The sequence below is a fragment of the Hemicordylus capensis genome, chromosome 2, assembly GCF_027244095.1.
Source record: "Hemicordylus capensis ecotype Gifberg chromosome 2, rHemCap1.1.pri, whole genome shotgun sequence".
NCBI lineage: Eukaryota > Metazoa > Chordata > Lepidosauria > Squamata > Cordylidae > Hemicordylus > Hemicordylus capensis.
The window spans coordinates 399,647,432-399,663,141 of NC_069658.1; the positions used below are offsets into that span (position 1 = coordinate 399,647,432).

Sequence of the window (15,710 nt, forward strand, 5' to 3'; positions counted from 1 at the left end):
TGCAGCAGAGTTATCCCGGGTGGTGAGGAGTATAATCTCTGCTCCTTCTGCCTCATATCAGCTCCCAGAAACACTCTGCTGTGACGCCTTTAGTGGGTTCTTTGCGGATAAAATCTCCTGTATTCGGGCCGACCTGGACTCCACTATTTCTGCAAGGTCTGTGAGGGAGGTATCCAGCAATCCCTCTTGCAGTGTTAGGTTGGATCAGTTTCAATCTGTGACTCCTGATGATGTGGACAAGCTGCTTGGAGCGGTACGGCCTACCACTTGTTCTCTGGATCCTTGCCCGACCTGGCTGCTTCGATCTAGTGGAGAGATTGTTGGAGATGGCCTAGTTAATATCATAAATGCATCGCTGGGGGAGGGTAGGGTGCCTCCTTGTCTGAAGGAGGTAATATTTAGACCTCTTTTTAAGAAGCCTTCCCTGGATCCCTCGGCAATGGATAGTTATAGGCCAATCTCCAATCTCCCCTGGCTGGGCAAGGTAATCGAGGGGGTGGTGGCTAACCAGCTCTAGGCGGTTTTGGAGGAAACTGATTATCTAGACCCATTTCAAACTGGCTTTAGAACGGGCTATGGCGTTGAGACAGCCTTGGTCTGCCTGATGGATGACCTTTACTGGGGAGTTGACAGAGGAAGTGTGACTCTGTTGGTCCTCTTGGATCTCTCAGCAGCATTTGATACCACCGACCATGGTATCCTTCTGGGTTGCCTGGGGGAGTTGGGAATAGGGGGCACTGTTCTGCACTGGTTCCGTTCCTATCTCTCAGGTAGATCCCAGATGGTGGAGCTTGGTGACAGTTGCTCCTCAAAGCAGGAGCTGTTATATGGAGTCCTTCAGAGCTCCATTCTGTCACCAATGCTTTTCAATATCTACATGAAACCGCTGGGTGAGGTCATCAGGAGTTTTGGTGCTGGGTGTTATCAGTATGCTGATGACACCCAAATCTACTTCTCCCTTCCTTCTTCAGGAAATGGCACTCATTCTCTAAATGCCTGCCTACAGGCAGTAATGGGCTGGATGAGGGATAACAAATTGAAGCTGAATCCAAGCAAGATGGAGGTGCTCATTGTGGGGGCTCAGAATCTGAGGGGGGAGTTAGATCTTCCTGTGCTGGATGGGGTTACACTCCCCCAGAAGGAGCAGGTGTGCAGCTTGGGAGTACTCCTGGACCCAGGCCTCACACTGGTTTCTCAGGTGGAGGCCATGGTCAGGAGTGCTTTCTATCAGCTTCGGCTGATTCGACATCTGCGCCCATTCCTTGAGGATGATGACCTCAAAACAGTGGTGCACCAGCTTGTGACCTCCCGGCTTGACTATTGCAATGCACTCTACGTGGGGGTGCCTTTGTACGTAGTTCGGAAACTTCAATTAGTTCAGAATGCGGCAGCCAGATTGGTCTCTGGGGTAACCCGGAGATACCATATTACGCCTATTTTGAAACAATTGTACTGGCTGCCGATATGTTTCCTGGCAAAATACAAAGTGCTGGTTATTACCTTTAAAGCCCTGAACCGCTTAGGCCCGAGTTACCTTAGAGAGCGCCTTCTTCTGCGTGATCCCCACCGCACGTTAAGCTCATCTGAGGAAGTTCGTCTCCAGTTCCCACCAGCTCATCTGGTGGCGACTCAGAGGTGGGCCTTCTCTATAGCTGCTCCGGGGCTGTGGAATGCGCTCCCTGCAGAAATCCGCAATTTGAATTCTCTATTAGCCTTCAGGAGAGCCCTTAAAATGTATTTGTTTGGCCTGGTTTTCCAGGGTTTTTAAATCAGTTTTAATATTCTAACCTGATTTTGGGGCTTTTAATTCACTGTAATTGTTTAATTGTTGTTTTAAAATGTTTTTAAATTGTTAATTGTTGTTACATTGTTTTTAATTTGTTTTAGCTCTTTACTGTTGTAGTGGTTTGTTTTAATTGTAAACCACCCTGAGCCATTTTGGAAGGGCGGTATAAAAATCAAATAAATAAATATAAATAATGCCAAGGAAACATTTGCTCCCTTGCTGCCCTCCCCATACAGTGAGATCTTCAGAAGAGGGTGCCCCAAGTCCTCTCTTTGAGGTAAGCTTGGAAGGGAGAAGAAGAAAGGCTTTCTCAACAGTGGCCACCTCTCTTTGGGATGCCCTTCGTAGTCAACCCGGCCTGCTTTGTCCTTACTTTCTGAAAATTAGTTAAAACATTTTAAAGAATTTTATCAGGCATTTAGTAGGTGAGGCAGATTGATGTTTTAATTGTGTGGGCTGTTATTTTTCTGCTATTTTGTTGTTAATAGTATTTAATGGGCTGTAATTACTACTAGTTGATTGTGTGGCTCTTTTATTGAAATTTATAACTGCTTTTAAGTTTTTAATGGTCAGTTGTCTTGCTTTTGCTCAACATTTGTGAGTGCTCCCGCATTATAACACTCAAGCAGCACTCAGGTAAAGGGGGAAAAATAGAAAGGTTGTTCACATGACTGCTTCAGGTGGGGCTGGGGAGGGCGGGGGAAGGCAAGGTAATTCCTTCCTTCCCCCACACGACCTCCAGTTCCACGCCACTCACGCGCCCACAAAATCACCCCTGCGGTGAGTGGTGCGGTAATCTGGAGGTTGGGGGAACAAAGCCTGGCCTCCAGGAATACCACAATGCATTGTGTGAGTAGTGCTCCTTCAGTAGTGCTCCTCCAGGTTGCTCCTTCCCCCAGCCTCTATGATTAAAATGGCTGCTGGCAGCCAGGGAGGAGCTGCTGGCAGCCCAGTTGCCCACATGACCAGGGAGTAGGATAGGAGGGTGCGTGTGAACCCTTCTACCTTACTTTTAGCCTGGGTACAAAACCCAGGCTACCCAGTTGAGGATCGCTGGGATCGAGAGTGATCCCAGCCGTTCTCACGACCGCTCTACCCAGGTAAGGCTGTTCTCGCCCAAGTAGATCTGGTCATGAGAACGACTTCACAGAATACTTGCAAGATGATATCCTTTCCTGCAGCAGTACCCCACCATTTCATATACCTTTTGGGTTTTTGTTTTTGTTTTTTTAACAAAACTTGGCTCTTTGAAAACTTCTCCCAGTCTCCCCCAAATGTCAGCATGGAGGTGTTCATCACTTCTGAAGCTTTTTTAAAAGTGAAAAATGAGAGCACCGCTTTCCATTCTAGAAAGGCTACCTACCATGATGTTAAGAGGGCAGAATATTATACTGTGAATTCTGGACCAGAGTTACATAGCAGTAAACTTAACATTATTTTCACTTACTTGGAGAAGTGATCTGGTGGGGAGCCCTGAATGGTTCCTTCTTTTGGCTCCAGGTGCTCAGCACTTACTGGACACAAACCACTTTAGGGATAGCATCAGGTGTAGAGTCTGACTGGAGCTGTACTGCACCTACCTAACTGTAACACAGGTGTCAGGTGAATTCAGGGAGGACAGAAACCACTTGTGGAGCAGAAGTATAGTTTACTTCATCTGCAATGTTAGAGGCAGCTTACAACAACAAAATAACATTACAAATACTAAATAACTGAAATCACCTATCAGCTAAGTCAGTAGTGAGATGCACTTAAGTAACTCTGTAGGAAGCCCATTCTACAGAAATGGGGCTACTGTTGTAATGGCCTTGCATAATCTTTTCTTATCTGGCCTATTCACATGACCATTTGGGGGTGGGTTGGAGGGTTGGTGGGTTGGAGGGTTAGATAGCTCCTACCCCATTAGCAGCACATCAGAACCTCTGTTTGGGTCAGCAAATGCAGGAAACATGATCAAGCCACGGCATCTGTTGTTGGAACTGGGAGCTGAAAGTCCCCCAAGACCTTCTACTTCTTTTGGAGGGGAACAGGCATAGTGGGCCTGGAAAAGGCTCCATAATCTCCACCTACAGAGGCCTTCTAGGCTTTTCCAGCATCTTTTGTCTGCCAGCAGACTGGAAAGCTTCATGACATAAGCAACTGCTCTCTAATTTGCCATGAAGGAACAGGGGGCAGATCTAGACCTGCTGAAGCTGCTCCAGCTCCAGGATCATAGAGTATGCTTTGCAGAGTGGCGTGTCCATGGATAGCAATCCCAGTAGCCACAGCTCTCTATTTTTTTTCATGCCTGTTCTGTCCTGGTGGCTGAATAGAAGAGATGAGTGGGTTCACATGATCAGAGAATCAAGGTACGAGAGCTCTCGTCTCCCCCTACCTTGATTAAGAGTGGGGCAGGAAAGCTGGGTTACCTTGCCTTGAGCAACCTGGGCGGGAGGGATTTTTGTGATTCACACAAGAATGCAGCCAGGGTAGCCTGCTTCCTTCTCTGATTTTGATGACTGTGTGAACCAGGCCATTGTCTTTGATGGGAAAGTTCCAAGAAGTGGGCTTCCTACAATATTGCTGGGAATGGGTTGCTGCTATTCTTCTTGGAGCAGACCAACTCAAAAGGGGAGGAGGATTTTGAGCAGAGCAGCTCAAAAGGGGAGGAGGATTGTGCAGCCTATTATTTCAGTTTTGGGTGGTGGGAAATTCACATTTCTTGAGTGACTTGATGTACAACACCTGTGTATAGATTCTTGACCTGCAATGCTTGAGATAGGGAGCCCAATCACTGCTTTCGGGTCAGATGTAAATGAACTCCTTGCTGTTAGGAACATAGGAACACAGGAAGCTGCCATATACTGAGTCAGACCATTGGTCTATCTAGCTCAGTATTGTCTACCCAGACTGGCAGCAGCTTCTCCAAGGTTGCAGGCAGGAATCTCTCTCAGCCCTATCTTGGACATGCCCGGGAAGGAACTTGGAACCTAGGTGTTCTTCCCTGAGCGGCTCCATCCCTTAAGGGGCATATCTTACAGTGCCCACACATCAAGTCTCCCATTCATATGCAACCAAGGTGAAAGTCTGGGTGGAACCAGGGGACAAGTCATGCTTGCTACCACAAGACCAGCTCTCCTCTCCGTTCTTCATATAGGGCCAACAACATTGGTCTCCGCCATTGGCTGTGATGCACAGTCATAGGATAGGTAGTGACAAGAATCCACATCAATATGCTGTGGGAGAGGGGAGACTCCATGGATCTTGCCAATAGCAGTGAGGCATGAGGGGAAGCTCAGCCTGGGCCTTATTAGTTGAACAGTCTCTCCCATGACGCATCTGGCACTCACCACAGGCTCCAATGCAGTATGCCACAATCATGCCCCTGGCAGGCGCCTGCTATCTTTTCCTTTCTCTGTCCAACATAATTTGCTAGCCTGTGCCTGTGATTCAGTCCCCCCCACCCCCACACACACACCATTACACCGCCAATCTCCCTTGGAGAGGCTTACACAAACTTTGTTTGAAGAACAAATTAGTCACAATGCTCAGCTGGATTCCCAGTACAGATTCAACAACAAAGACACGGGTAAAAAGACAGGGTGTGTTTGCTTGCATGTTTGTGTGACTCACCATGTCTAACATGCCTGTCCTCTTGCTCCCACCTGCTTTCTATATACACATGTACACATAAACACACACACACACACACACACACACACACACGTAAGTATCTTTGCAAGGGCCTAGCAAGTCTGGGATGCTTGTTGCTATAGGGATGTTACTAGTGCTTCAATCATAGGAAAATACTCCCCCTGTGGTGTAGAAGCCTTCCTTCAAATATATGGTGTATGAGGACTCTGTAGTTACTCAAGGGTGAGGGAAATGTACTCTGCACTTGCTCAGGAGCATTTCCCATTTGTTTTTATATCACATGTTCTGGATGATGCCAGGGCTGGGTTCTAGCTAGCCTCATCCCGGCCACATATTAAGCCCTGAATGTCACTTGTAAGTTAAAAAATGGATTGGGTTGAAATTGCACAGCATTTCAGGGATGCTGAGCTAGGGAAGCCTATTGTACAAAGGGGAAAGTGAACTGACATCTGCCTGGACTCATCCACACACCAAATACTAGGCAGTATTGAGATTGTTTTAATGAAAGGCGGTATAGAAATTTAATAATAACAATTTTTTTTAACAGCAGCCATGTCCACAATGATCCTCTCTTCTGCTATGCTGTAAAGAGCTATGTTGATTGGCCAATTGTACAGGACACACACTACAAAATACCTAAGTATTTGTACGACTGTGGAGTTTGAAGGAACCCCAACTAGTCAACAAAAATGCAAGTTCAAAGTTATAGGTGCAAATCTCAGACTGAACAGCTATTTACAAGAATCCATCCAGGTAATTCACAGGTAAGTGAAGCCAAAGGCATCTGGATCAGGTATGATCTGTATAATTCTGTAGACTGTTAAAACTGGTGTGCTTTAACTAGTAAGTGGGATACTTGTTCGCAGCTGTGTCTTTGCTGGCTCAGAACAAAAATTCTCCATTGTTTGTGACTGAAATAGGTATCTGTGTGGCATGGCTTCAGGGCCAATTCATACTTCATGTTTGTAATGTGAAGGCCACCCAAACCAGACACTAGGTAAGGTAAAGTGTGCCGTCAAGTCGGTGTCAACTCTTGGTGACCACAGAGTCCTATGTGATTGTCTTTGGTAGAATACAGGAGGGGTTTACCATTGCCTCCTCCTGCGCAGTGTGAGATGAAGCATTTCAGCATCTTCCTATATCGCTGCTGCCTGTTATAGGTACCAGCGGGGATTCGAACTGGCAACCTCATGCTTGCTAGGCAAGTCATTTCCTGCTGTGCAGTTTGCATATTAAAAAAGTGCTATGTAAGCAATAATACACAATGTACTTGATAGAAGTGTGAAGGAGAAATGACTCTTCTTGTTGGCTTCTTTCCTCTAGCATGTTTGGATAATAGTAAACAAAAAGCCACTTAGGAATAGAAATGTAATTTACTTATCTCACTCCAAAGTACAGTAGTAATTTGAGAACTGAGTGAGTTGAATTACAATACTATGCTGGATTTATGGGTGTGTATATGTATGATGGGTGTGCGCGTGCCAGTTATAAAACTGGGGTGTGTTAGAGTTGTGTACAGACTGACGGGAAGCAGGCCTCACAAAAGGTTGTGTAAGTGCTGCCACAGCTTCTGCTCCACCCCTGTTGCTGGCTTCTTTCTGCCCTATAGGCAACTGAGAGGGAGGGACTTCTTGCTCAACCTAAATGGAATCAGAGCAAACTTGTCCTGGAAACTGGCCAGGCTGGAGAGCCTGAGCCCTGAAGGAGTTGGGTAGGAATACAACATGCCTTAGAGAGCAGAGCTGGTTTGTGGAGCTGGATGGGAAATGGTTGCATTGGTAAGGAGATGTTCTCCTCATTCTGAGTTGACTGCTACAGACAATTCTAGCAGAGAGCTTGAATATCTGGAGCTTCCAGTGGGGCCACCCTCCTCCTATGTCTTCTGATACTATGGAGTCAGGTTGATTTTTGTGTGATATTTCAACCACTTTGCTGCCACAGACTGAATATGCATGGGGCATAGCTGTTGTGCACATTGTGAGCCAATGACATGTAGTCCTGGTGTGCTGTTACAAGACTGCTGAGGGAACAGGTGGAATAAATGACATGGGAACTCGGAGGCATTGTGGCATGGAACCCTAGAATGAATGGCAGTGTTTTCTATGGGGAGCATTGCAACTGAAGTTTCACTATGGGGCCATTCACACAACCAATTGGGTGGGAAGGTGGGTGGGCGGAAGTGGAAGGCTGGTCCAACTCACCTTCCCTCCCAGACGATCGGTGAAATGTCGCTGGGAGCGTGGATCACACTTCCAGATGACTCATGTTGTATGGTGCAGCACAGAGTTCTGGGGGCTGGGCAGGGGCATAGCTATAACTGGGCAAACAGGTTCAAAGAACCCGAGCCGTGCCCAATCAGGAGCCGCCATTAGCAGCCCTGACACGCCCCCCGCGTCTGACGTCAGACACGGGGGCGGGAGTTTAGCTCCCGAGCGGGGGCCGCGCAGCCCCTTCGAGAGCTAAACGCAGGGAAGAGCCGCTCCTGGGCTGCGCTGCGAACGCAGCACCAGCCTTTGTCTAACTGCCGAAGAAGCCGCATGGCCCCTTCAGCAGTTAAGCTGCTTCTGACATCAGACGTGGGGGCGGGGCTATCGGGGCACCCGCCGCAGCCGCACATGGGCTGCCAGCGGGCTAGCTACGCCCCTGGGGCTGGGATGAAGCATCCTGATCTTAGGATATCCCACAATGCACTTCACAATATGTGTGGTGCATTAGGGGATTCCCTCAGGAGATGGGTGCTCTAGGTGCCCAACTGTGTCTGCTGGAGCTGAATGGAGCACCAGCAAACCCACAATCCCGGAGCCTGGGTTAAGGTTCGAGGGCTCGAGGGCTCACTCAATCCTCCTTTGATTGATAGACAGCCGCAGCAGCCAATCAGGATGGAGAAAGGGAGGAGCTTTCTTCCCTTCACTCTGGACCCAGGCAAGGCTGCCTCCAGTTCTGTATTCAGACATAACGGAGGTAGGTGCAAACCAGAGGCCTGAGCAACGAACCTTACTTTAAATGGAGGGTTCAAATTGGAGTTTGGTGATTGAACCCTCAGTTTGAGTTAGGGTCCAAACTGCAATTTAACACATTCGGACGCACAGGCCGCATTCAGAATTAATTGCTAACCGCAGTTAGACCTGGCCGAAGTTGTAACTCCATTACGCCTGAATGTGTGAAACTGCAGTTATGGCCTGAAACCTAATTCCAGTTTGCCTTGCCAAACACTAATCTGAACCTTTGGTTATCTCTAAGGTTCGCCACAGACAAATGAGGTTTTGCTTCTGAGGTGTTATGTCCAACTGCTGACACAGCTATAACCACGGGTTTGCACTGATTTTCAAAGCCTAGTCATACATGCGGTGGCGCAGACCCACCCAGGGACTCGGCTGCTCCATGCTGTCAGTGCTTTTCACTGGAAGCCTCTCAGAAAATCAGCCACACCCCTCCTGTCAGCTAAGTGGCTATGGAGTTGCCAGGCTACAGGGAAGCTGCTACGCTCCATCCCTGACTGGCCAGCCTGTCAAGCTGCACACTCACTCGGGGACAGCCCCGATGCCCACTCTGCCCCTTGCTCCCCGGGCAAACAGTAGGACAAGGGCATGGTGTGGCAGAAGGGTCACTAAGTGCTTTGCTCCCCAAGAAGGGAGCAACAGTCATGTCTGCTTACAAGCACGAATGCTGAAAGTGGCAACATGAGCAGGTCACCCCGTCAAGGTGCCAGGAGGGGAGCAAATGTGGGGTGGAGGTGGAAATAAAGGGCAGAGCAGCAAAGTTCTACTGTTTTCATATATAGGAAGGGGAAGGGGTGGCCAGCCTCTTCCCCGGGTAGGGATATTTGCTCCCTAAGTCTAGCTCCTGAGAAGGGCTGCCTGTGAGGCCCCATCTTGGACATTATTATTATTATTTTATTATTATTATTTTTACATTTATATCCCGCTCTTCCTCCAAGGAGCCCAGAGCGGTGTACTACATCCTTGAGTTTCTCTTTCACAACAACCCTGTGAAGTAGGTTAGGCTGAGAGAGAAGTGACTGGCCCAGAGTCACCCAGCTAGTTTTCGTGGCTGAATGGGGATTTGAGCTCAGGTCTCCCCGGTCCTAGTCCAGCACTCTAACCACTACACCACGCTGGCTCTCAGCATTATCATGCTGGAGACCTAGTCCATGACCCCACGGAAGGCTTTCTTACATGAATGGCAGACTAAGGGGAGCGAGGGAGGATGGTCTGTGCAGGAAAGCTCCAGGGACGGCACTTGGGTGAGTGTTGTCCCAGTGACTGCCGCCAAGCTGCTGTCAAACCCTGCGCCCTGCCAGCCTGCACATCCCATGTGGGGATGTGCACCACTGCCCACTTCCCTGAAGGGCAAGCCCACCGTCCCCAGCCAGCTGGAAACTGCGGGGGCTCTGCTCCTGGGAATCCATGTGCCGGGAGATCTGCATACGATGCCATGTCATGTCCAGCCTGGGAACTCTGAACAGGTTTAAAAGTCCATGCCTGAGCCCTGAGCCCTCACTGTCCATGCCAGCGGGTATGGCCTGGCAAATACCCCCCTCATGGTAGGGATAGCCAGCATGTGCAGGGCATCCCCCTCTTTGGCAGGGAAGCAAATTTTTTTTTGGGGGGGGCTCATGTCTGCCTTTGAGGGGTTTGCCACAAGCAGGGATTCAGGAGCAGCAAAGTTCTACTTTTTCACACATAGGTTGGGGAAGGGGGGCCCAGCCCCTTCCCCTTTTGCGGGGCTCATGCCCACAAGGCTTACTCATGAGTAGGGCCAAGCCATTGGATTGGCAATGCACCTCCATCTGAGCCTGTGCCAAAAACCACGGCTCAAGAGAGTGCCAGGCCACCGGGACAGCCACAGACACACCCACATGAGAAGAACCATCAGAGGGGAGGGGAGAGAACTGCCGAGCGAGAACTCTACTGGTGCCTGATGGCAAAATACTCCCTTCTCCCACAAACAGCCTTCTCATGAGAGTATCCCCTGATAACTTGGCAAAGAGGCACCTTTTAACGTGGTGATTCTCTTTATTTAGCAGGGGGAGAGTAACTAGCCCTATCCGCCCCCAGCACAGTACTTCCAGTGACTGTTGCTGGTGTCTATCTTATGTTTCTTTTTAGATTGTGAGCCCTTTGGGGACAGGGATCCATCTTATTTATTTATTATTTCTCTGTGTAAACCGCCCTGAGCCATTTTTGGAAGGGTGGTATAGAATAAATCATCATCATCATCATCATCATCATCATCATCATCATCATCATCCCAGGTCCTTGGGAAGGACTCAATGTCTGGATAAAACAAACCAGTCAATAACACCTGTCTGACTGTGGAAACAAGAAATAATAATAATAATAATAGCAGGTCACAGGGGCTCTAAATAAAGCAAGGTTGCTTTTTGGATGGCAGCTGTCGGGAGCGGTCTCCCAAAGACAGCTTTCCATGTTTTGGGGACCGTGGCCAGGCTGCTGCACAAATGTGCCCCTTGCCAGCCCACCTGCCCATGTGGAGATGTGCACCTGCCCACCTCCCCCATGGGAGACACAGCAGTCCTAGGGCAATAGGAAACCAGGGCTCTCTACTCCCGGGAATCCACCTGCCTGGAGATCTGCATATGGTGCCACGCTCTACCTGGCGATTTTGAATGGGTTTAAGGATCCGTGCGGCAGCCTGTCCTGGCGTGGCCAGAGAATAGTGGCTCTCCTCTCCTGCGATTCCCAACACATGCAGATCTGCATACGGAGCACAGATGGAGCGGGACCCAGGATCATAACTGGGTGTAAAAGTCAGTCCCAATGCCTCCCCCTCACCCTCCCCTCCCCTCTGGGCAATGATGCATGGAGTGTCCACTGGGTGCATGCAAAAGTGTGCCCAGGGAAAGAGGGGGCTTTAGGGGAATCTGTTCTTCTTCTTCTTCTTTTTACAAATAAAAGGTGGAGAAGTGGGGCCCAACCGCTTCCTCTGGGGGTGGGGGGCAATTTACAACCCAGGCTTAATCATGAGCAGGTCCAGCAGGATCAGAATCACTGCAGTTTTTTGAGCGATACTTCCTCTGGGACAATGGCAGGCACCAAAGCCCATGTGGACAACACCCGCTCAGGAGAGTGTCGGGCCATGGGTGCTCTAAGTAGAGCTGTGCTGTGTTGCTGTGTGTGGGGAAGCGATGGGCAGGTTATCACAGGAGACTGCGTTCCTGATCCCAGGGGGAGGGCAGCCCTGGTGCCACAGAAACAAGTCCCCTGCCTGGCCGTGTGCACTTGTGCACAGGTGCACCCTTGCCTGCCTGCAGTACCTGCAGTTGACTCTGCTGCCCCGGGGCTGGGGGAGAAGAGGAAAGTGCCCTCTTCCACCATTCCCTGTGCCCACTCATTTGCATATGGCACACAGACTGAACGGACCTGGGATTTTAAAAATTGTGTAAATGCACAGTCCTGTTGACCCACTCGACGGCCATGCATGCAACCAGGCTATGGCACATGGGGTGTGAGGATCTCCTCTGGGGTGCATGCAAGGCTTCTGAGGGCTTTGTGGAGAGGTAGCGGAGAATCCTTTCTATTCTTTAACAGAGAAAGTTTGGGGGCCCATTATAGCTGGGGGCCCTTGGGTTCATTGGTGGTTAAGTGGGCAGCTGAACAACTTGTGAGCTCACAGCCCATGGGTGGGGATCAGCTGTTGGTGAGTAATGAACAGCCATATCAGACAGGCCTTCTCATGGGAGTGATAGCCCACTGGGCAGAAAGCTGCTTGAAGAGAGTTTGTGACGGATCTGCCTGGACTGCGCTGCCAGGGTCTCCCCTTGTGATATCTTTCCTGTTCATGGTGGGACAGACCCCGCCCCCAACATCCTTTGCCCTCCCCCATCTGCATATCCCATACCAGCAAATATGGATTGCCCCCCTCTTGCAATGAAAGCAGAATTCCATCTTCCCCCAGGCCCCCAAACCACCCAAGGATTTGTGTTTGTGTGGTGCTTTTGGGGTGCGGGGCAACTTGGGGCGGCAGCAGTGCCATGGCTGACAGAAAAAGCACTGGCACTGCAGGGCATTTAAAGGACTCTGAATGCCCTTTCTCTGCAGGGGATGGGTGGAGTGCTCTGAAAATGCATGATCATGCGCAGCACTCCCCCCAACCTGGAGATCGTGGCCAGGCCACTGACACGGTGATGCTTTGTCCACAGTCTGGCTGCAGAGCAGTCTGGGATCGTGCTTGGAGGTCGGGTAGTAGGGAGGGGCTGCCCTCTCCTACAACCCGAGTTTGGCTGGCTGTGGTTTGGAGAACGTCTGTGGTGCAAATTGGGGTTAAGAATTGGAACCTCAGCCACTTTTAATTGCGATTAGCCGTTATGTCTGAATGCGACCGAAGTTACACGAACCCCAGCCACATGTAACTCTGGTTTTGTGCAATGTCCAAATGAGGCCTCTGTGTCTTCCTATGACTTTGAAGTCTGACATTTGCTAAGGACTCTTTATTCCGCAGCCACCTAATGGCACAGTGGGGAAGCAACCTGCCTAGAGAGCAGGAGGATGTTGGTTCGAATCCCTGCTGGTGTGCTTCCCAGAATATGGGAAACTCCTATATCGGAAGGTGCTGAAAGGCATCATCTCATACTGTGCAGGAAATGGCAATGGTAAACCCCTTATGTACTCTACCAAGAAAACCACATGGCTCTGAGGTCGCCAGGAGTCAACACCACAACCTTTCCTTTTCCTTTATTCCACAGTTGCTTCCCTTTTATCTTTCAACTTAACTTTTTATGATATGTCTTCTAATTCTTTTCCTTTTATATGGTGGCACTATATAAATAATACATAAGAATAAGTGATAGAATGTTTAATGGAACAATAGATCTGGCTGTACTGATATAGTACAATAGCTGTATCATAAACACATTCTGCAACATTTAATAGGCTAGTTCACACGATGATAAATAGGGTGGAAGAAGAGTCCTACCCTAGTTGGGAAGCTGTGCACACTCCCATTTTCTGCTTGTGTGCAAGTAAAAAACATGGTAGGAGGTGCTGACAATGATCATCTGCTAAGTGCCAGCCAAGTACAAGTGCTTTTCCAAGGGCTTTTCCATTCAGCAGCTGGAAACCTGTTTATCATCCTGTGAACTAGCCTACTGTCTTCATAGGTAATAGTGAGTGGTGTAGAAGGGGAGCAGTGCACTTGCTTTCTGTGATCCTGTGCATGTATTTACATAGATTTGCATAAGAGTTTATTCATCCATTTAGAACTGCAGGGAAGGGGACTGAAACAATTATGTGCAACCAACAAAAAATGTTAAAGGGCACCCTCAAAAGGCAAAAAAGCACAGAGTTTCACCAGGAATAGTATCAGACAATAGAGACTTGCCCTAGTAAATAAGGACATTCGGACTGAGTATGCCTTAGGTGCAGCTTTGCATTAAGAGAACTCCCGTTCTACAGGGTGTTTGCCCTGAAAAGACCTTGTTTCTACCTATGCCCCAGCCCAATTGCCCTGGTGCTTTTCAATCCAGTATCCTTTGGCATCTCCTAATATTTACTAGGCCCAAGGATCTGGGCCAAGCGTAAATGTTTTGGCACTTCAGCTTGTATGAGTAGCCGTGTCCCCTGCCAGGAAGCTGAGCTGTTATTACTTCCTTTCTTGGCTGCGTCCTCAATTTTGGAAGGAAACGGGAAAGGCGGGGGGGATTACATGCTTGCAGCTCTTGTTGCCACAGAAACTAGCTTTTGTTTAAAATGGCGATCCAAAATGCCAAGACTTTTTGTATGTGCGTGTGTGTGCATGCGTGTGTGTTTTTCCAACCAGCTTCCCGAGGCTGCTTCTCAGGATAGAAATTTACTTGGTTGCCGTGGAAACCAAGAGAACCGGTTACTGCCTGCACCATTCTAAACATCTGCTCAGTCAGTTGAGGAAGCAGTAGTTCTGCATGAAAGAGGGGGAGAAGGGAAGGAGTGACATCACGGTCAAAGACTGGTGGATTCCACCCCCTTCAGAGGCTGGTGATACGTCTGGATGTCATACTGTCAGAACTAAGCTGTAGAGAGAGGCTATGGAACTGGCAGAAAAACCATTCTAATCTGCTGTTTGTTCAACTGTCTCCATTTTCAGTGGCTCCTAGCCAAATTTCCTTCTCCTGGGTGGTTGGAGGGAGATTCTGGAACCTTCCTCAGGAGCTTCTTGAGACCTTCCATTAGAATGGCATTCCTGCTCTTGAAATTGCTTGCTAATATGTGCTTGTAACTAGGTGTAGTGTAGGCAACTTCAAAAGGGCACACAAGGTCAAGCATCAGTGAAGGAGGACTCCAAATGTCTGCCCATCAGCAAATGCTGCTCTTGGCTCCTGTACTATGGACTTGGAAAGTTACTCTGTGGTTCCTGATGAGTCAAAGGAGAATACCAGTGATGGCTTCTTTCTTTCCATTCTAACTGTATCCCAAAACCGCCCTCAGTAGACCAAGGGGAGTTATGCTTCTGTTATGCCGAGGTGGATGATGTGTTAAGAAAATAAGCAAACCTAAATGAAAGGAAGGGACAGCAATCTGCAGGATAGGCTGAGGGTGAGGAATTCTTACTTTATTTGGAATCTGCCCAGAATTAGAATGTTTTACCTAGTATGATCAGAAGCAGGGATGTTGTGGAATATATTTGTGTGCCCCAACATAAAGGTTGTATCATTTTATGAAATTTAGAGAAATGAAAGCTACCTGGCAAGTAGCCTGCCTGGGCTTTTATTTTAGAATATTGACTGTATGTGCATGTTTTTTTTTAACACAGTCTCCATGTTATTCATTGGTATCTTTGTAGTTCTATAGATGACTAAACCTAGGCAAATGAGCAGTGGCTCTTATTCACAAAAACAACAGGAGAAAAATTTAAATTTAAACACACTTTAGTGAGTTATTGTAACATAGCAATTAACAGAATGAGCTCTGAACCAGGAAGTCCTGGGTTTAAATCTTGCTTTTGTCATAAACTCACTAGGTGGCTTTAGGGAAACCACTCTTGGCCAGATGGGGGCAGCCATGTTGTTTTTATTAGTGTTTCTACCCAGGGGTGTAGCTAGGGGAGAGGGGGCCCATGTTCACCTCTCTCCCCAGTGGCCCCTTGGAGTGAGGGAGATAATGAAGAAAATAGGGAGGGTGGATCTGGGGGGCCCTCAGGAGCTGGCCCCTGCCGGGTCTTTGAACCCATCTGCTCAGTTATAGCTACACCCTTGTGTCTACCCCATTCACCATAAAGAGTGAAACATTTCCTTACCTTACCTCATTGTGCTCTATTGCTTCAGGGCCAATTCGGAAGGCGCCTCTGCATCATATGA

At 48.6% G+C, this 15,710-nt stretch overlaps 1 long non-coding RNA gene across 1 annotated transcript in view; it reads left to right on the forward strand.

Moving 5' to 3' along the window:
• The window catches only part of LOC128345047 (uncharacterized), a 60,387-nt gene extending 45,052 nt beyond the window's left edge, over window positions 1–15,335 (forward strand). The window contains exons 2-3 of the long non-coding RNA XR_008316234.1: window positions 5,967–6,183; window positions 14,198–15,335. This is a non-coding gene — a long non-coding RNA (uncharacterized LOC128345047). The remainder of the gene's footprint in view (window positions 1–5,966; window positions 6,184–14,197) is intronic.
• The last annotated feature ends 375 nt before the right edge of the window (window positions 15,336–15,710 follow it).